Source organism: Ovis canadensis, chromosome 18 (genome assembly GCF_042477335.2).
Source record: "Ovis canadensis isolate MfBH-ARS-UI-01 breed Bighorn chromosome 18, ARS-UI_OviCan_v2, whole genome shotgun sequence".
NCBI classification, from domain to species: domain Eukaryota; kingdom Metazoa; phylum Chordata; class Mammalia; order Artiodactyla; family Bovidae; genus Ovis; species Ovis canadensis.
In genome coordinates this window covers 27,784,271-27,805,513 of record NC_091262.1, presented here as the reverse complement: position 1 = coordinate 27,805,513, position 21,243 = coordinate 27,784,271, and positions in this window count along the sequence as shown.

Genomic DNA, 21,243 nt, shown 5'->3' with positions numbered 1-21,243 from the left:
ATGTTGGTTTTCTTTCTTTGTCAATAAAGACCATGCATTGACTACACACACAGAGACGTGTATGACACTGTCACTCAGCGCCAACATGCTTTCATGCTCTCTTCGTGTAGAGCAAATAAGCCTTTCAGAGGCTTTTAAAACTGAAGCCCAGCTGAACTAACTGTGTTTTGAGAGGAGAGCTGTGCACCGAACACTCATTTTAGGCATCGCTGGACAGTACTGACAAGAGGGGCCGTGATACTGGTCAAATCGATTGGGTTTCATTTGCTGCTGGGGCTTCCTTGGGGGCTCAGATGGTAAAGAATCTGCCTGCAATCTGGGAGACTCAGGTTCGATCCCAGGATCAGGAAGATCCCCTGGAGGAGGGAATGGCTGCCTGCTCCAGGATTCTTGTCTGGAGAAGCCCATGGGCAGAAGAAACTGGCGGGCTACAGTCCAGAGGGTTGCAAAGATTCTGACACGACTGAGCAACTGACGCTTTCCCTCTCACTTTTTTTCATTCACTGTTATTACCCAAGGTCTGAATGAGAAAGCATGTTCGGCCAAATGGTCTTAGTTTCATTAGAAACTATACTAAAATGTTGCAACTGAAAGGTGAAGCTACTCCAAATTAAAGCAAAATGACTCAAAACATTTCATTCATCCATTTATGTAGATCCCCATGCATTTGGCAACTAGCAGATACCTATATAACACCATCCTGGAAAAAAATGAACAGCATAAACCCCTGTTCCCACAGAGAACTTGGTAGATACAATGTCTTTGATCTCTCCTCGCCCTATGGGGCTGCATAGCCTGCCAGCTGCAAATACTCACAGGTGCTCCCTGTTCCCGCGACACGCCTCAGCTCTTTGGTATACACCTGCTCTCCACTGAATTATCTTCTCAGAGGATATCAATAACCTCTTCACCAACAAGACAATGGGTCCCACCCCCACCAACTCTCCGCCCAGCTCTTGGTAAATTTGATTTTTTTTTTCATGGTTTCTAACACAGTTGACTGCTGTTTTCTCAAATGTCTCTCGTCTGTTGATTTCTCTGCAAATTGTACTGCTTCCCTTTAATTCATCATCTTCATTGTTGGCAGAGTTATTTATTGAAAATCCAATTCTCTCCATATTATTCTCCTGTTTAGCATCCTTCAACGTTTGCCCATGGCCTCTGGGATAAAGTAGGATTTCTCCACTGTTACATAGACAGGTCCTTTGAGTCATGCTCCTGCCTGTTCTTACAGCCTGGTCCCCTATTAGTCCACTTAGAAACTTCATTCTCCAGTGATGTGAACAGGCTTCTCTTCAAGTCTCCAGCCCTCCACTCCTCCATTTACAGGGGCTCAGCCAGATAAGGGTCTTCAACTCCCTAAAAATTCCACTGTGCCACCCAGAACCTGTTTGTGGTATGGCTGCTTCCATCCCTAGTTTTGCGCTTCTTTATGGAAAGAATGTGTTTTGTCTTGATACTCTAAGGCCTAGCACAATGCCAGGTACGTTACAGAAAAATGAACCAAACTTTGGGGGTTCTTTCGGTTTGCCTCTGCAGTTTCTCATCTATCTTTATCCTTGTTCCTTTCTGTTGTGTCCCAAACGAAAGAGTTGAGTCTTTGTTGTTGTTCAGTCACTAAGTCATGCACAACTCTCTGCGACCCCATGGACTGTAGCATGCCAGGCTGCCCTGTCCTTCACTATCCCCTGGAGTTTGCTCAGACTTATGACCACTGAGCTGGTGATGCCATCTAATCATCTTATTCACTGCCGCCCCCTTCTCCTCCTGCCCTCAATTTCCCCCAGCATCAGGGTCTTTGCCAGGGGGTCAGCTCTTCGTATCAGGTGGCCAAAGTACTAAGTCTTTTACTTAGTCATAAACCCTTTTACTTATTTTCTCCTGCCTTCTACCTCCCCTTAATAATATGCATCTAAAACAGAAACCAGAGCAATGTTCCCAAAGTGTTGGGTTGACCAAAAGTTTTTCTGGTTTTCCCATACAATGTTACAGAAAAACCTCAATGAACTTTTTGGCCAAATCAATATTACTTGCACATGGGCAGTTGGTAAATAGCCACTGACTCAGTCCCACAAGGACTTCCTACCCACCTAGCTAGTCCAGGCCCCCAAGGATGCCCTGCCCACCTGGCTGCTACCGCGGCCTCCCTCCCCAGACTTCAGGTTGGAGGGAGTTGACACATGAGCGGAGCTGTGAGGCTGTCCCGCAGTAAGCCCAGCATGGACCCCACTGAACTGCTGTTCAGTCTGCACATCAGGTGGCTCAGATGGTGAAGAATTTGCTTGCAATGCAGGAGCCCCAGGTTTGATCCCTAGGTTGCGAAGATCGCCTGGAGAGGGAATGGCTGCCCACCCTAGTATTCTTGCCTAGAGAATTCCATAGACAGAGGAGAGTGGCAGGCTACAGTCCACAGGATTGCAAAGAGCTGGACATTTGAGCAACTAACACTACCCACCAGTGTCTGCTTAGCTGTCAATGGAACATATAACCTATTACAGATAGTCAGTGTTTCTTGGCATAGTATCAAGGCCCTTCATAATTGGATCCAATTTTTAGCCATATTTACAAATAATATAAGCAACATTCTATACAAGTACATCTTAAAACTTAATATGCACATGAATCATCAATCAAAATGTAGATTGATTCCGGAGGGGAGAGTGAGGGCCTGAGACTCTGTATTTCTCACAAAGGTCAGGGATATTGATGGTGTTGCCTCCCAGACCCAACTGTGAGTAGCAGGGGACTCACCTCCAAGCCACTTCCACCCCCCTGTTCCCACTAAGACTTCCTCCCAGAATCCCCTCTGGGCTCCATTAGCTAACGGGTTAACCCCTCAAAGCCAAGCTTAGATGTGACCTCCTCACTAAAAATTTCTCTTATCTCCTGAAGTAAATATGAACTCTCTCCTTGGGGTTTTGTTTGTTTGCTGTGGGAAACCAATCACCCCAGAGCCATAACTAGCAAAGCTTTCACATACATTTCCATCTTAAGACAAGTTTTATTGTTTTTCTTTACGTGGCCCAGTCATACCCCAGAATGACCTGCCCATTCATGACTAGTTCTGCCTGTGAAAGTACAATGGGAGGCTCCCATCCATTCACAATAAAATAATCAGAAAAAATGCAAACAGCCTAGACCATGAAGAATAGCACAATAATTTATGTTCATAGTAATAAACCCAGAGGCATGAGGAGCCAAAAATAGCTCCTGAATCATCAAAGATTAAAATTATATTCACCGTATTTTATTAAGTGAATTTGCATTCTAATTCTCTTAAAACTGACATATGGTGTGTACATGTGTACTTGTGTGTCTATGTGGGTGTATTATATGAATGTTATGTTCTGATTCCTTGAAAACCTATAAGGAATATACGATTGTGTATTTTAATTACATGCAATATTAAAAGCACCCTTAGCACCAACTCTATGCCTGCCATTCCTATAAAACACACACACACACACATACACACACACTATTTCTCAGGGGAAAAATTAAAAAGCTAGGATTCCACTGTACTTCCTAAGTTTCCCAAATAAACTCCTAAAAACCTTCAGTTGTTTTGCCTGATATTGAAGACCTGATTATTATCTGGACTGAGCCTAGACAGTGGTTGCTTTTCCTTTTTTTTTTTTTTTGGCTTTCACATAATTAATGTGTATTGGTCTTCATTCCGTAGAGATTGCTAGAGGATACAAACACATATAATAAAATTTCACAAGCAGATAAAATTTAATATGCAGAAAAAACCACAAGGATTGAATATTAATGAGCCAGGAAGAGTGGCTGGCTGGCCAGGTGTTTCATGAGGTGCTGCCTTTTCTTCAGCCTGGAGCAAGGACTTGGTGCCCCAGGTCTTCCTTCTCGTGTCCCCACGCTCTTCTTTTTTGCCTTCCCATGGCCAGTTGGGGCAGATGGCAGACACTCCCTTCTTCCTCTTCTCTGGGACTTGTTCTACACATGCCTTCCCTTGTCCAGAGGTAGGTAGCATAGACCTCTCTGTTTTCCCTGGGATTGTGTAAGAAATTGCTGCTTTACTTACTAGGAAGAATAAATCACACAAGGACTTCCCTGGTGATCCAGTGGTTACGACTCCATGCTCCCGGTGCAGGGGGCCTGGGTTCAATCCCAGGCCAGGGAACTGGATCCTGCATGCTGCAACAATGATTGTGAGTGCCACAACTAGGACCTGGCACAGCCGAATAAATTAAGACAAACTGCTCAATCAAAAAGAATTAATCACGTATTTATTTCATATTCATTTTAAAAATTGCATTCAATATGTGCATGCGTGCTAAGTTGCTTCAGTTGTGTCTGTTTCTTTGCAACCCCATGGACGGTAGCCCACCAGGCTCCACTGACCATGGGGTTTTCCAGGCGAGAATACTGGAACGTGTTGCCATGCCCTCCTCCAGGGGATCTTCCCGACACAGGGATTGAACCTGTGTGTCATGCACAGTAGGAATTGGCAGGTGAATTCTGTACCACTGAGCCACCTGGGAAGCCTTGCATTCTCCTTGCTTTGTCTCTAACCTCAGCTCCTGAGAATCCCTTGTTCCTGATTGTCTGTAAATTGTCTTCTGCATGCCTCAAAGCTTCAGGGTTTATATTGGCCTATTTCTTATAAATCTACCTGACTTTTCACACACAATTTGCCTTGATCTCAGTAATTGTCTCTGCCTTCTTTCAAACTCTTGGAGTTTCTCTTATCCATGACAGATGCCTAATTCTTCCATTCATGTTTTATTTTTCCCAGGCTCTGTTTCTTACCCTTTATCCACAATCCACTGCTACTTACATCACTGCAGGAAAATACTTGAAGCAATCACCAAGAGAGTCATCTTTGGGTAATAAGGGGTTAGTGAAGAGGAAGAGAGTCATGGGAGAATTTCATCCATGAGCAAGTTCTCAGCATCATGTCAACAGCCTACCTGGTCACACCAGGAGAGGTCAGAGGATAATAATACTGGTGAATCTCCCCTAATCGTGTGTTTCATGGTTCTCCTCTTCTTCCCACTGGAGAATATTCTATTAGAATTGCAAAGACTGTGGAGATTACAGGATATAAGGCAATGATTTTACAGAGAGGTTAAAAGTTGCCCAGAAAGTGTAAGGCCTTTACCCAACATCTAAGGGCTAATCAACACAGAGGTTAAGACCAAAATCTAAGTTTCCCAGTTTCCAAGTCCAGTGTTCCTTCCACTGCATTAAAAACTCCTTCAACACATGTAAGTAAATGGAAATATTGACTTGACCATAAGGTTCATTCAAGTTTTTCTATAATATCTTATGGCAAAACTCGAATGAACCTTTTGGTCAATCACTTCAGTTCAGTCACTCAGTCGTGTCTGACTCTGCGACCCATAGACTGCAGCATGACAGGCTTCCCTGTCCATCATCACCAACTCTTGGAGCTTACACAAACTCACGTCCATTGAGTCGGTGATGCCATCCAACCATCTCATCCTCTGTCGTCCCCTTCTCCTCCTGCATTCAATCTTTCCCAGCATCAGGGTCTTTTCCAATGAGTCAGTTCTTTGCATCAGGTGGCCAAAGTATTGGAGTTTCAGCTTCAGCATCAGTCCTTCCAATGAATATTCAGGGTTGATTTCCTTTAGAAGTGACTGGTTTGATCGCCTTGCAGTCCAAGTCACTCTTAAGAGTCTTCTCCAACACCACAGTTCAAAAGCATCAATTCATCAGTCAATCCAATAGAACTGGATTTTTTTTAAAAAGTCAAAATTTCAGTGGGTAAAACACAAGAAGATTTTGCTTCACTCATTCATTTAATTCCTCTTTATCAGATCCCCACTATATATCAGTACTGCTGGGAGAAGGAGCTAAAGGTGGGAGCAAACAGATGCCAATGTGATTTATGGACCTCAGACACTAAGCAAATATCCATGCAATCAAATCTTACCATATCTCATTTATCTCAAGAAGCAGCTATTTTCTTTTCAACATAACAGCATATCTAACATAAAGTCTCACTAAATGATGAACGTGTCTTACCATCAAGACAGCCTGGAAGGGAGCCAAGTTCTTCCAGAGAGTATTTGCATTCGTTTCTTTCACCCAGGGCTACTCCCAACATGAAACCTCTTTTAAAGTACATCCTCCATTAAAATACACTCCTGGGTATATGCCCAGGGGTGGGATTGATGGGTCACGTGGTAATTCTGTTCTTAGTTTTCCAGGGACCCTCCATACTGTTCTTCGTAGTGGCTACATCAATTTACAGTCCCTCCAACGATGTAAGAGGGTTCCTTTTTCTCCATACCCTCTCCAGTACTTATCGTTTATAGATTTTTTGATGATGACCATTCTGACCATCATCAGATGGCCATTCTGATACACCACTGTAGTTTTGATTTGCATTTTCTAAAATTAGTGATGTTGAGCATCTTTTCACGTGTTTGCTGGCCACATGTACATCTTCCTTGGAGAAATGTCCATTTAGGTCTTCTGCCCATTTTTTCTTTTATTGATTGGGTTGTTTGTTGTTTTGATATTGAGCTGCATGAGCAGTTTGTATTTTTTGGCAATTAATCCCTTATCAATTGGTTCATTTACAAATATGTTCTCCCATTCTGATGGTTGTCTTTTTGTCTTGTTTATGGCTTCCTTTGCTGTGCAAAACCTTTTAGGTTTAACTAACTAGGCCCCGTTTACTTATTTTTATCTGCATTACTCTGGTACAGATGAACTTATGTGCAAAGCAGAAATAGAGACTCAGATGTAGAGAACAAATGGATGGAGACTAGGAGGGGCACGGGGTGGGATGAACTGGGAGGCTGGAATTGACATATATACACTGCTATGTATAAAAACAGATAACTAGTGAGAACCTGCTTTGTGGCACAGGGGACTCTACTCAGCGCTCTGTGGTGACCTAAATGGGAAGGAAATTCAAAAAAGAGAAAATATATGTATAAGGTATTGCTCATTCACTTTGCTATACAGCAGAAACTAACACAACATTGTAAAGCAACTGTACTCCAATACAAAGTAAATAATTTAAAAATTAAAAAATACACCATATCCCCTGATTGAGCTTCTCTGGACCACACTTGCAGTTGGACTTCAGACCAGACACCGGCATGATGATCACTTCCTAATACAAAATCGAGGAGAGTGTTGCTTCTTCTTCCCACCAGGACTAAGGTGGAGTTTCCTTGCTGTCCCTTTCTCTGGGCTAGGTTTGTTTCTGATGTGCCCTTACATTGGTGAGCCAACTTTGTATATAGAGTCCCATGCTAAATTCTCTACCTTGAGTATTTGGGTTTTTTATCCAATTTTCTCAGAGGTAGATACAGTAATTGTGCATTTTACAGTCAATGGCATTTTTGGTTCTATAAAATGCAGTGGTTTTAAATTGTGATAAAAATTATGAAAAAGAAGACAGAAGGGACACAAGGAAGCATAATTAGACTAATTTAGACTGCTGCTGCTGCTGCTAAGTCACTTCAGTCGTGTCCGACTCTGTGCGACCCCATAGACGGCAGCCCACCAGGCTCCCCCGTGCCTGGGATTCTCCAGGTAAGAACGCTGGAGTGGGTTGCCATGTCCTTCTCCAATGCGTGAAAGTGAAAGGTGAAAGTGAAGTCGCTCAGCTGTGTACGACTCTTAGCAACCTCATGGACTGCAGCTTACCAGGCTCCTCCGCCCATGGAATTTTCCAGGCAAGAGTAGGGCCCTACAAATAGGGGATATGTCAACTGTATGAGTTTGCTAAGTTTGCAGTACAAGTAGCGCAGACTGGATGGCTTAAACTGCAGAAATGTATTGTCTCAGAGTTTTGGAGTCTGGATATCCAAGAGTAGTTGTTAGCAAGATTGACTTTTTCTGAAATCACCTTTCCTTGTCTTGCAGATAGTCGAATTCTCATGTGTCTTCACGTGGTGTGCCCTGTATGTAATGTACATCTCTGTCCTGATCTATTTTTTTAAGGGCACAAGTGCAATTGAATTAGGGCCACCCGAATGACCTCATTTAACCTTAACTACCTCTTTAAAGATGCTATCTCCAAATACAGTCAGATTCTGAGGTCCTGAGGGTTAGGACCTCAACAAGCGAATTTGGGGGAGTGCCTAATTGAGTTCATGGGCTTCCCAGGTGGTGCTAGTGATAAAGAACCCACCTACCAATGTAGGAGACATAAGGGACTCAGGTTTGATCCCTGGATCAGGAAGATCCCCTGGAGGAGGACATGGCAACCCACTCCAGTATTCTTGCCTGGAAAATCCCATGGACCGAGGAGCTTGACGGGCTCCAGTCCATAGTGTTGCAAAGAGCTGCACACGACTGAGCAACGCAGCAAGTGCACGTGCATAATTGAGCTCATGAAATAAACTGAAGTCTGGAAGATAGGACAAACGACCCAGGAGTTGACCTTTCCAGACAGAGGATCAGCCTGTGCAACGTCCTCTTAGATGAGGAAGCCAGAGTTAGTTTCAAATTCCTTTAATGTGCTACCTCCAACAGGTTTATATTCAAAGGAAAAGAATATCATTACAGTGAATCAGTTTCTCTTGAAATCTGAAATAGAAATATGATGAATTCTTGATTGTAAATTACTTTTAAAATCATATTTTTAAAAGTAAATGGGGTTATGCCCTCTGATTATAATATCACCCATTATTTCCTCTGTATTTGATCTGTATTTGATTTTGTGTATTTGATTTTGTGCCCTATTGCTATGCTAAATGCCTTGTGAATTGACATGGGAATCTCTAACAAGATATATTACCACCATTACATATGCCTTTTGATGGGGAAGTATTAAAGCCATTCCCACTCGCTGCTTGTTTAGAAGGGCCTCATCTCTGGGGGCCAAGCGTTCCAGACAAGGTGAACAGCCTATGACATTGGAGAATAAATGATGATTTGTAACAGGCTCATGGATGAATCAGAGAAGGCAGTGGCACCCCACTCCAGTACTCTTGCCTGGAAAATCCCATGGACGGAGGAGCCTGGAAGGCTGCAGTCCACGGGGTCGCGAAGAATCAGACACGACTGAGCGACTTCACTTTCATGCATTGGAGAAGGAAATGGCAACCCTCTCCAGTGTTCTTGCCTGGAAAATCCCAGGGATGGGGGAGCCTGGTGGGCTGCCGTATATGGGATCACACAGAGTCGGACACGACTGAAGCGACTTAGCAGCAGCAGCAGCATGGATGAATGCTTTCCATCTGATGTATGGAAGGTGCCCTTCCTCTCAGACCATACTCTTCAGTTCAGTGCTAAAGTCCACACTCATCCCAGAACTGCTCCAAAGGTATTTCCTGGGATTTCATGAAAGTGATCATAAAAAGCACAACTCATTTTTTTCACATGCATAACTACAGCAAACAGGACCTGAGGATATCTCTGCTTTAACTGGACCTTCTCAAAACTGGATCTGAATTCCCAGTTTGTTGTAAGATTAGACAAAATTCTTAAAAATTGTGGTGCTGGATAAGACTCTTGAGAGTCCTTTGGACTGCAAGGAGACCAAACCAGTAAATTCTAAAGGAAATCAACCCTAAATATTTATTGGATGGACTGATGCTGAAGCTGAAGCTCCAATACTTTGGCCACCTGATGCAAAGAGCCAACTCATTGGAAAAGACCCTGATGCTGAGAAAGACTGAGGGCAAGAGGAGAAGTGGGCAGCAGAGGATGAGATGGTTAGACAGCATCACTGACTCAATGGATGTGACCTGGAACAAACTCTAGGAGATAGTGAAGGACAGGGAAGCCTGGTGTGCTACATTCCACAGAGTCACAAAGAATCAGACATAATATAGCAACTGAACAATTACAACTAGACAAAGAGATCACTTATATTTCCAGAGTTCTGCTATAAGAGCTTCTTGATAGAAGTAAATGGTTTACTACATTGAAGAAGTACCTAGTTACAGTATAGTTCATGAGATGAAAGGCACAATTCTTTTTTTTTTTTTTTTTTTTGAGCAAGTGCTCTTCTCTTAAATGACCAAAACACTCATGTGAGTTCCTAGGAGGGTGTTCAGCATTTTCCCTCCTCTGTCTGGGTTGGGTGACAAGCAGATATTAAATGTCAGCTTGCATTTGCTACGCTAGAATGTAGAGCTCATGGAGTCTCTTTTGCTCACAGGAGCAAGGCACCTTCTATTCCAGGAGTTCAGAGAGTTGTGGTGAGTTGCCTCTTTCTCACTTATCTGCCATTCTCAAATAGAAATAGGAGAGGCAGTCCCCAGAAATGAGATTTGAGATAGCAATTTTCCCCTGCAGCCAAACCCTATATTGGGTGGGAGAGGTAGGGAAATTCTCACCAGCTGAGACCCTGATTTTCTCTCATTTAGACCCCAGGTTGATCATTCTAGTCCAAAAGAATAAATCTCCCTTTCCTCTCTTCCCCTGCTTCCTACTACTGTCATTATTTCATTCTGAGAAGAGCTTTGGCTTTGATAAAGAGCAGTGATGAGAGATTAATGGATCATTCATTTATTCATTCAAGCAGTAATTAACTGTGCATTATTCTTTCATTTTATTATTTATACAAAGTAAAGTTCATCGGTAACAGGAATTCTTGCAACTGCAAAATAAAACTACGTAGATGTAAGAAGTCATGTAAACGGTTAATGAGCTTATTACCAAGGTTAGCAAAACTTTCACTGTAAATCAGTCTGTACTAGGGAAATAAAAATTATGAGTGCATAAACACAAATTCCATTTTGACCTTCAGGCTGTCACCCTGAAACCCTAGCAGCTTGAGTCCTTATATTTGTGATGTTATACAAACTATTACTGTTTTCTTTTATATGCAGTTTGCATGAGTAAAACCACCAGAGAATAAGATCTATCTTTAAATTAAACAAAAATCCTACGAGATGGTCAGTGCTGTTCTACATACTAGCATGTTTTATTCTCCAAATCTCTCATTGAAACTGTTTGTTGTGCTCTGTATCTGAATCTTTTTTTTTCCTCTGAACCTTCTTTTAACTTCTCTTCCACCCTTCTAATCTTCCTTTTGACTTTAAAGTTTATATTATTGATTATTAGATCAAATAATTGCATTTGGTTTGATAAAAAGAAAGGAGGCCTCAAAGTAGTTAAATCCTGACTTCATCTGTTAATTTCAGGCTTAGTGGAACAAAGCAGCTGGGCTACCTCAAAGATCAAAAGCAAGGCAAATATTCAGCTGTTGAAGCTCTGAAGCACTCTCAGAGAAAACAGCCAACTAGCTGACACCAATAAAGTCCCAGAACAGTTGATTAAGTTTAAATCTATCGCTTTCACCTGGGGGCGGGGGAGGGGGGAACTGTAGGCTTATGTGGCGAAATAAACCATTTATTTCAAAACTAAACTTTGAAGTTTGAAAATAAAAGATAGAGTTATGGCCCAGTACACAAAGGGCTGTTCCAGACTGGAGGGCTCATCTGAATTTCAAATGGTGAGTCACACCCTAATACTGCTTTCCAGATGGCTTAGTAGCAAAGAATCCACCTGCCAATGCAGGAGATGCAAGAGACGTGGTTCGATCCCTAGAATGGGAAGATCCCCTGGAGGAGGAAATGGAAATCCACTCCAGCATTGTTGCAGGGGAAATCCCATGGACAGAGGAACCTGGTGGGCTACAGTCCATGGGGTCGCGGGGAGGTGGACACATTGAGACTGAGCATGTGAACGCACAACACCCTAAGGGGAGTCCCCACTTCAGTGTGCAGGAGTGGGCGCCGGGAGCCCAGCCCTGCAGACATTGCAGAACCGCCGCTAATACACTCACCAGGTCACGGATGGGCGTCCCTATAGACGAGCTAAATGCACAGGCCCTGGAAAGAAAGTCCTTCAATCTTGCCTGCCTACAATCCTGGTCAAAAGTAGAAGAAATTCTTTCCTAGGGGCTTCCTGGTGGTCTCGTGGTTGAGAATCTGCCGTGCCATGCAGGAGTTCCGTGTTTAATTCCTGGTTGGGGAACTAAGATCCCACATTCTTCAGAGCAACTAAGCCCGCTTGCCGCAACTACAGTCCGTGCACACCACGTGCTGCAACTAAGACCTGATGCAGTGAAGTAAATAAATATTAAAATATACATATATATATATCCATAAAAAAACAGTCCTTTCCCTTTTCCTCTTGCTGCCTAGAAATGGCACACAGACTCTGAGGGAAACAGGCCTAGAAGGTGGAGCCGCAGGACGTGTAGAGCAGTGGTTCTCAAATTTTGCTGCATTACCACGCGTTAGAACCACGAGAGAGTTTCTAAAACTTCTGACACCCAGGGCATGTTGGGGGTGTGGAGGTGAGGATGGCTCATTGAATCAGTCTGCGGGTGAAAACCAGGTGTTATCATTTGTTAAAGACCCCAGGTGTCTCTAATGCTCAGCAAGGTAGAGACCAGAGGAGGTAAAAGTCGGGTTTCTCAATTAGATGGAGCGTGAGTGTCTGCATTCCTACCAACCTCCCAGGTGGCGCCAACTGCTACTGGGCCCCAGAATGCACTTTCAATAACAAGGTGTAGGGCTCCTCACCCCATCCCCAGGGCTGTCCTGGCAAGATAAAAGGAGCCAGTGTTAGTCGCTCAGTTATCATCTCTGACTTTTTTGACCCCATGGGCTGTAGCCCACCAAGCTGCTCTGTCTGTGAAATTCTCCAGGCAAGAATACTGGAGTGGGCAGCCATTCCCGTCCCCAGAGGAATCTTTCAGACCCAGGGGTCAAACCTGGGTCTCCTGTATTGCAGGCAGATTCTTTACCGTCTGAACCACAAAAGTAAGCCCAAGGAGCTAAGGGAAAAGAAAAGAGAGCCTGGGGCAGACATTCTCTGTAGTCTAACATGATGGGGAGAGGGTGGAGATGGGTGTGTGATGATATTTGGAGGGGTGGTCTCATTGCCACAGTCTATAACAAAGGATTAAAAAAAAATGTGCATTACCCAAGATGACAGAATTGCTTGCTGCTTTGAGGTGGGACACCCACTCCCCCTGACAGCCCTTCCCTTCTTTCCCACACCCCAATACCATGCACGTGGGAAGAATTGGCTTGTACCCTATCTCCATCTGTAGTGCCCCAATTCCTTTACCTCCCTGTAATTACACAGCCCGAGGAGGAGGGAAAGGGCTTGGTCCCCCCACTTCAGCATATGAATATGCTCCAGGTTCTTGCATCTTTTTATTTAATAATATATGCATATATTTTAAATTAGAGGATAAGTACTTTACAGTATTGTAACGGTTTTGCCACACATCCCCTCCCTCTTGAAGCCCCCTCCCACCTCCCTCTCCATCCCATCCCTCTGGTTGTCACAGAGTGCTGACTTTGGGTTCCCTTTGTCGCACCTTGAACTCCCACTGGCTATCTGTTTTACATCTTGAACCAACCCGCAAGCCATCTTTTCTTGGTGAGCTCTGGATTTCCTCTGAGCAAAAACTCTCTCCTTGCACACAACTTCAGAAAAAGAGCCCTTTGTATGCACCTACTGCCCACAATTCTCTTAATTTCTACCCTGTTAGTATTTAAAATGTTGAAATATGGCTCCTCCTAAATTTGCACTAATTATGATTATTTGAAAATACTACCTTATCCACCTACTCCTCTCAGTTCAGTTCAGTCACTCAGTCATGTCCGACTCTTTGCAACCCCATGAATCGCAGCACGCCAGGCCTCCCTAAGAGGAATGGCACAATATTTGTCCTTTTGTGACTGGCTTATTTCTCTTAGCCTGATGTCTTTAAGGTTCATCCACGTTGTAACACGTCAGAATTTCCTTCCTTTTTTAGGACTGAGTGTGCTTCCCAGGTAGCACTAATGGTAAAGAACTTGCCTGCCAGTTTGGGAGGTATGAGACAAGAGTTTGATCCCTAGGTCAGGATGATCCACTGGAGGAGGGCATAACAACCCACTCCAGTGTTCTTGCCTGGAGAATCCCATGGACAGGAGCCTGGCGGACTAGAGTCCATGGGGTCACAAAGAGTCAGACATGACAGAAGTGACTTAGCACACACCCACGGTATTCTATTGTATGCATGAATCCTATTTCATTTATCGTGTTTACATGCTAAGTTGCTTTTAGTCGTGTCTGACTCTTTGCGACCCCATGAACTGTAGCCCACCAGGTTCCTCGGTCCATGGGATTTTCCAGGCAAGAATACTGGTGTGGGTGGCCATTTCTTCCTCCAAGAGCTCTCCCGACCACCAGGTTCCTCGGTCCATGGGATTTTCCAGGCAAGAATACTGGTGTGGGTGGCCATTTCTTCCTCCAAGAGATCTTCCCGACCCGAGGACTGAACCTGCATCTCCTGTGTCTCCTGCACTGGCAGGTGGATTCTTTACCACTGTGACACCTAGGAAGTCCTATTCATTTATCTGTGGAATGGATACTTGGGTTTCTTCCACTTTTTGGCTGTTGTGTGAATGGTGCTGCTATGAACATGGATGTACAAACACCTGTTTGAATTCTTGCTTTCAATGTTCTTGAGTATATACTTTAAATGGTATTTTAAGACTATTTTCCAAATGTGTATTTCTTTTTTTTCTTTTTTAAAATTTATTACTTTTTTTAAAATTTTACTTTACAATACTGTATTGGTTTTGCCATACATCAACATGAATCTGCCATGGGTATTTCGAAAATACAGAAATACAATAGATTTTTGTGTGTTGAAAATAAACTACTGCCTTAACTTCCCTGGTGGCTCAGTCGGTAAAAGTGTCTGTCTACAATACGGGAGACCTGGGTTCAATCCCTGGATAAGGAAGATCCTCTGGAGAAGGAAATGGCAACCCACTCCAGTACCCTTGCCTGGAAAATTCCATGGACAGAGGAGCGTGGTAGACTACAGTCCATGGGGTTGGAAAGAGTCGGACATGACTGAGCAACTTCACTTTCACTTTAAAATATTATTACTTTTGATTACTTATTGCTTTGCATCCCACTCCCCACTTACATTTGCACTTGTTTTGAGGAGAAGGAAGGAGGGCTCGAAGTAGTTAACTCTCAACTTCAACTGTTAATTGCAGGCCTAGTGGAACAAAGCACCTGAACCACCTGAAAGATCAAAATTCTGACAAGTCTTCAGCCAACTAGGCAAATGCCTCACTTGCCTTACCCAAGCCCCAATCCTGTTTTATTTACTCCTTAACCAATTAGAATCTGGCCTCTGCTCCCCCAGCTGCAATAGAAACTAACATTATAAGATCCATAAATTAAAAAAAAACTCCTTGTTGTGACACTTTTTTAGTGAACATTCCTTTTACTCTCTGTTTTAGTTGACATTTTTTGAATGTTTCAAAGAAGTCAGATGTATTACTATTACTGAAAAAGTTACTATACTTATACCTAAATCTATTCCTAGAACGTCATCTTGTTTCATTCTCTATTTTACTTTATATTTTATTTTATTGATTTATAATATTAGTTTCAGATGTATAACATAGTGGATCTGTATTTTTGTAGATTATACTCCATTTGAAGTTATAAAGCAGTGGCTATATTCACTGTACTATATGTCCTTTTAGTTCATTTATTTTATACATAGTACTTTGTATGGGCTTCCCTGGAGGTTCAGTGGGTTCAATTCCTGGGTTGGGAAGATCCCCTGGAGGAGAGCATGGCAACCCACTCCAGTATTTTTGCCTGGAGAATCCCATGGACAGAGGATCCTAGTGGGCTACAGTCCATGGGGTCACAAAGGATTGGACATGACTAAAGCAACTTAGCATGCACTCACGTTGTACATCTTAATTCCATGCCTCTATCTTGCCCCTCCCCACTAATTTCTCTCTGTACTGGTGACCACTTCTTTGTTCTCTGTACTTCTTTATTATTTTTTCAGAAACTTTATTGTTCACCATTTTTAAAGTCTTTATTAAATTTGTTACAATATTACTTCTGCTTTGTGTTTTAGGTTTTTTGACCAGGAGGCATGTGGGATCTTACCTCCCTGACCAGGGATCAAACCTGTACCCCACGCATTGGAAGGAAACGTCTTAACCACTGGACCACCAGGGAAGTCTTCTCTTTATTATTTTAATAACACTTCTATGCTTCCTAAAATTATAGCAGTTCTTAATTAAAAACTTTCTCAAGGTTATAGTATTCTTACCCAAACCAAAGAGAAAATGAATAGTTTGGGCAGCCTGTTTAGGATCCCATTAATCAGCTGATTCTTAGTTACAGCATAAACCCAGGTTTTTTCACCAAGCATGTTCGAAACAAAGCCATGGACATCAGGCCGAAACTTCCATCTTGAGATAATATTCTCTTTTAACATCAATGAAGAAAAAAAATTAAGTTCATTGTTTTCTTCTTTTATTGCAGATTTTAGTTTGTAGTACCCTGCAATTTCCCCACTAAATGTTGACATCTTTCTTGGCCAGCATGACATAACTCTTTGTCCTATTATTGTGATAACCTGGTCTCTCAGCATTATTTACAGTGTATAGATGCCATCAGTTCAGTTCAGCTCAGTCGCTCAGCCGTGTCCAACTCTTTGCGACCCCATGAATCGCAGCACACCAGGCCTCCCTGTCCATCACCAACTCCCGGAGTTCAGTCAGACTCACGTCCATCGAGTCAGTGATGCCATCCAGCCAGCTCATCCTCTGTCGTCCCCTTCTCCTCCTGCCCCCAATCCCTCCCAGCATCAGAGTCTTTTCCAATGAATCAACTCTTCGCATGAGGTGGCCAAAGTACTGGAGTTTCAGCTTTAGCATCATTCCTTCCAAAGAAATCCCAGGACTGATCTCCTTTAGGATGGACTGGTTGGATCTCCTTGCAGTCCAAGGAACTCCCAAGAGTCTTTTCCAACACCACAGTTCAAAAGCATCTATTCTTCGGCGCTCAGCCTTCTTCACAGTCCAACTCTCACATACATAGATGCCATACTAGTGTCTTATAGTTCATAGAGGCCTCTAGGATTTTTTTCTCTCAGGAAAGGTAGTATTAAGGCTGTGCAATGAGTGCTGTTTTTCAGACACTTGGCCTTTTCGAGTCATCCTGAAACAGTGTGAAGCTCCTTTCTGCAGAGTTACTGTGTGTGAGTACAGTGCCTAGTCCCTCCCCATCTTGGTTTTGTATGTTTTCCCAAGGTGATTTGGTAACTCGCAGTTCCTTGTATTTCTCCTTCCCTACTTATACAGATAGATATTAAGTTTATATCTGTTTTATTTTATTTTTTATTTTACTTTACAATACTGTATTGGTTTTGCTATACATCAACATGAATCCACCACGGGTGTACACATGTTCCCAATCCTGAACCCCCCTCCCATCTCCCTCCCCATACCATCTCTCTGGGTCATCCCAGTGCACCAGCCCCAAGCATCCTGTATCCTGCATTGAACCTAGACTGGCGATTCATTTCTTATATGTTATTATACATGTTTCAATGCCATTCTCCCAAATCATCCCACCCTCTCCCTCTCCCACAGAGTCCAAAAGATTATTCTACACATCTGTGTCTCTTTTGCTGTCTCGTATACAGGGTTATCACTACCATCTTTCTAAATTCCATATATATGTGTTAGTATACTGTATTGGATTTTTCTTTCTGGCTTACTTCACGCTGCATAATAGGCTCCAGTTTCATCCACTTCATTAGAACTGATTCAAGTGTATTCTTTTTAATGGCTGAGTAATACTCCATTGTGTATATGTACCACAGCTTTCTTATCCATTCATCTGCTGATGGACATCTAGGTTGCTTCCATGTCCTGGCTATTATAAACAGTGCTGCGATGAACATTGGGGTACACATGTCTCTTTCAGTTCTGGTTTCCTTGGTGTGTATGCCCAGAAGTGGGATTGCTGGATCATAAGGCAGTTCTATTTCCACTTTTTTTAAGGAATCTCCACACTGTTCTCCATAGTGGCTGTACTAGTTTGCATTCCCACCAACGGTATAAGAGGGTTCCCTTTTCTCCACACCCTCTCCAGCATTTTTTGCTTGTAGACTTTTGGATCACAGCCATTCTGACTGGTGTGAAACTCTCATTGTGGTTTTGATTTGCATTTCTCTGATAATGAGTGATGTTGAGCATTTATTCATGCGTTTGTTAGCCATCCATATGTCTTCTTAGGAGTGTCTATTTAGTTCTTTGGCCCATTTTTTGATTGGGTCGTTTATTTTTGTGGAATTGAGCTGCATAAATTGCTTGTATATTTTTGAGATTAGTTGTTTGTCAGTTGCTTCATTTGCTATTATTTTCTCCCATTCTGAAGGCTGTCTTTTTATCTTGCTTATATTTTCCTTTGTTGTGCAGAAGCTTTTAATTTTAATGAGATCCCATTTGTTTATTTTTGCTTTTATTTCCAGAATTCTGGGAGGTGGATCATAGAGGATCCTGCTGTGATTTATGTCAGAGAGCGTTTTGCCTATGTTCTCCTCTAGGAGTTTTATAGTTTCTGATCTTACATTTAGATCTTTAATCCATTTTGAGTTTATTTTTGTGTGTGGTGTTAGAAAGTGATCTAGTTTCATTCTTTTACAAGTGGTTGACCAGTTTTCCCAGCACCACTTGTTAAAGAGATTGTCTTTAGTCCATTGTATATTCTTGCCTCCTTTGTCAAAGATAAGGTGTCCATAGGTGTGTGGATTTATCTCTGGGCTTTCTATTTTGTTCCATTGGTCTACATTTCTGTCTTTGTGCCAGTACCATACTGTCTTGATGACTGTGGCTTTGTAGTAGAGCCTGAAGTCAGGCAGGTTGATTCCTCCAGTTCCATTCTTCTTTCTCAAGATTGTTTTGGCTATTCGAGGTTTTTTGCATTTCCATACAAATTGTGATATTATTTGTTCTAGCTCTGTGAAAAATACCGCTGGTAGCTTGATAGGGATTGCATTGAATCTGTAGATTGCTTTGGGTAGTATATTTTCACTATATTGATTCTTCCGATCCATGAACATGGTATATTTCTCCATCTATTAGTGTCCTCTTTGATTTCTTTCATCAGTGTTTTATAGTTTTCTATATATAGGTCTTTAGTTTCTTTAGGTAGATATATTCCTAAGTATTTTATTCTTTTCGTTGCAGTGGTGAATGGGATTGTTTCCTTAATTTCTTTTTCTACTTTCTCATTATTAGTGTATAGGAATGCAAGGGATTTCTGTGTGTTGATGTTATATCCTGCAACTTTACTATATTCATTGATTAGCTCTAGTAATTTTCTGGTGGAGTCTTTAGGGTTTTCTATGTAGAGGATCATGTCATCTGCAAACAGTGAGAGTTTTATTTCCTCTTTCCCAATTTGGATTCCTTTTATTTCTTTTTCTGCCCTGATTGCTGTGGCCAAAACTTCCAGAACTATGTTGAATAGTAGCAGTGAAAGTGGGCACCCTTGTCTTGTTCCTGACTTTAGGGGAAATGCTTTCAATTTTTCACCATTGAGGATAATGTTTGCTGTGGGTTTGTCATATATAGCTTTTATTATGTTGAGGTATGTTCCTTCTATTCCTGCTTTCTGGAGAGTTTTTATCATAAATGGATGTTGAATTTTGTCAAAGGCCTTCTCTGCATCTATTGAGATAATCATATGGCTTTTATTCTTCAATTTGTTAATGTGGTGAATTACATTGATTGATTTGCAGATATTAAAGAATCCTTGCATCCCTGGGATAAAGCCCACTTGGTCATGGTGTATGATCTTTTTAATGTGTTGTTGGATTCTGATTACTAGAATTTTGTTAAGGATTTTTGCATTTATGTTCATCAGTGATATTGACCTGTAGTTTTTTTTTTTTGTGGCATCTTTGTCAGGTTTTGGTATTAGGGTGATGGTGGCCTCATAGAATGAGTTTGGAAGTTTACCTTCCTCTGCAATTTTCTGGAAGCGTGTGAGTAGGATAGGTGTTAGCTCTTCTCTAAATTTTTGGTAGAATTCACCTGTGAAGCCATCTGGACCTGGGCTTTTGTTTGCTGGAAGATTTCTGATTACAGTTTCAATTTCCGTGCTTGTGATGGGTCTGTTAAGATTTTCTATTTCTTGCTGGTTCAGTTTTGGAAAGTTGTACTTTTCTAAGAGTTTGTCCATTTCATCCACATTGTCCATTTTATTGGCATATAATTGCTGATAGTAGTGTCTTATGATCCTTTGTATTTCTGTGTTGTCTGTTGTGATCTCTCCATTTTCATTTCTAATTTTATTGATTTGATTTTTCTCCCTTTGTTTCTTGATGAGTCTGGTTAATGGTTTCTCAATTTTATTTATCCTTTCAAAGAAATGCTTTTGGTTTTGTTGATTTTTGCTATGGTCTCTTTTGTTTCTTTTGCATTTATTTCTGCCCTAATTTTTAAGATTTCTTTCCTTCTACTAACCCTGGGGTTCTCCATTTCTTCCTTTTCTAGTTGCTTTAGGTGTAGAATTAGGTTATTTATTTGACTTTTTTCTTGTTTCTTGAGGTATGCCTGTATTGCTATGAACTTTCCTCTTAGCACTGCTTTTATAGTGTCCCACAGGTTTTGGGTTGTTGTGTTTTCATTTTCATTAGTTTCTATGCATATTTTGATTTCTTTTTTTATTTCTTCTGTGATTTGTTGGTTATTCAGAAGCATGTTATTTAGCCTCCATATGTTGGAATTTTTAATAGTTTTTCTCCTGTAATTGAGATCTAATCTTACTATATTATGGTCAGAAAAGATGCTTGGAATGATTTCAATTTTTTTGAATTTACCAAGGCTAGATTTATGGCCCAGGATGTGATCTATCCTGGAGAAGCTTCCGTGAGCACTTGAGAAAAACGTGAAATTCATTGTTTTCGGGTGAAATGTCGTATAGTTATCAATTAGGTCTAACTGGTCTATTGTATCATTTATAGTTTGTGTTTCTTTGTTAATTTTCTGTTTAGTTGATCTGTCCATAGGTGTGAGTAGAGTATTAAAGTCTCCCACTATTATTGTGTTACTGTTAATTTCCCCTTTCATACTTGTTAGCATTTGTCTTACATATTGCGGTGCTCCTATGTTGGGTGCATATATAATTATAATTGTTATATCTTCTTCTTGGATTGATCCTTTGATCATTATGTAGTGTCCTTCTTTGTCTCTTTTCACAGCCTTTGTTTTAAAGTCTATTTTATCAGATATAAGTATTGCTACTCCTGCATTCTTTTGGTGTCTATTTGCATGGAATATCTTTTTCCAGCCCTTCAGTTTCAGTCTGTATGTGACCCTTGTTTTGAGGTGGGTCTCTTGTAGACAGCATATGTAGGGGTCTTGTTTTTGTATCCATTCAGCCAGTCTTTGTCTTTTGGTTGGGGCATTCAACCCATTTATGTTTAAG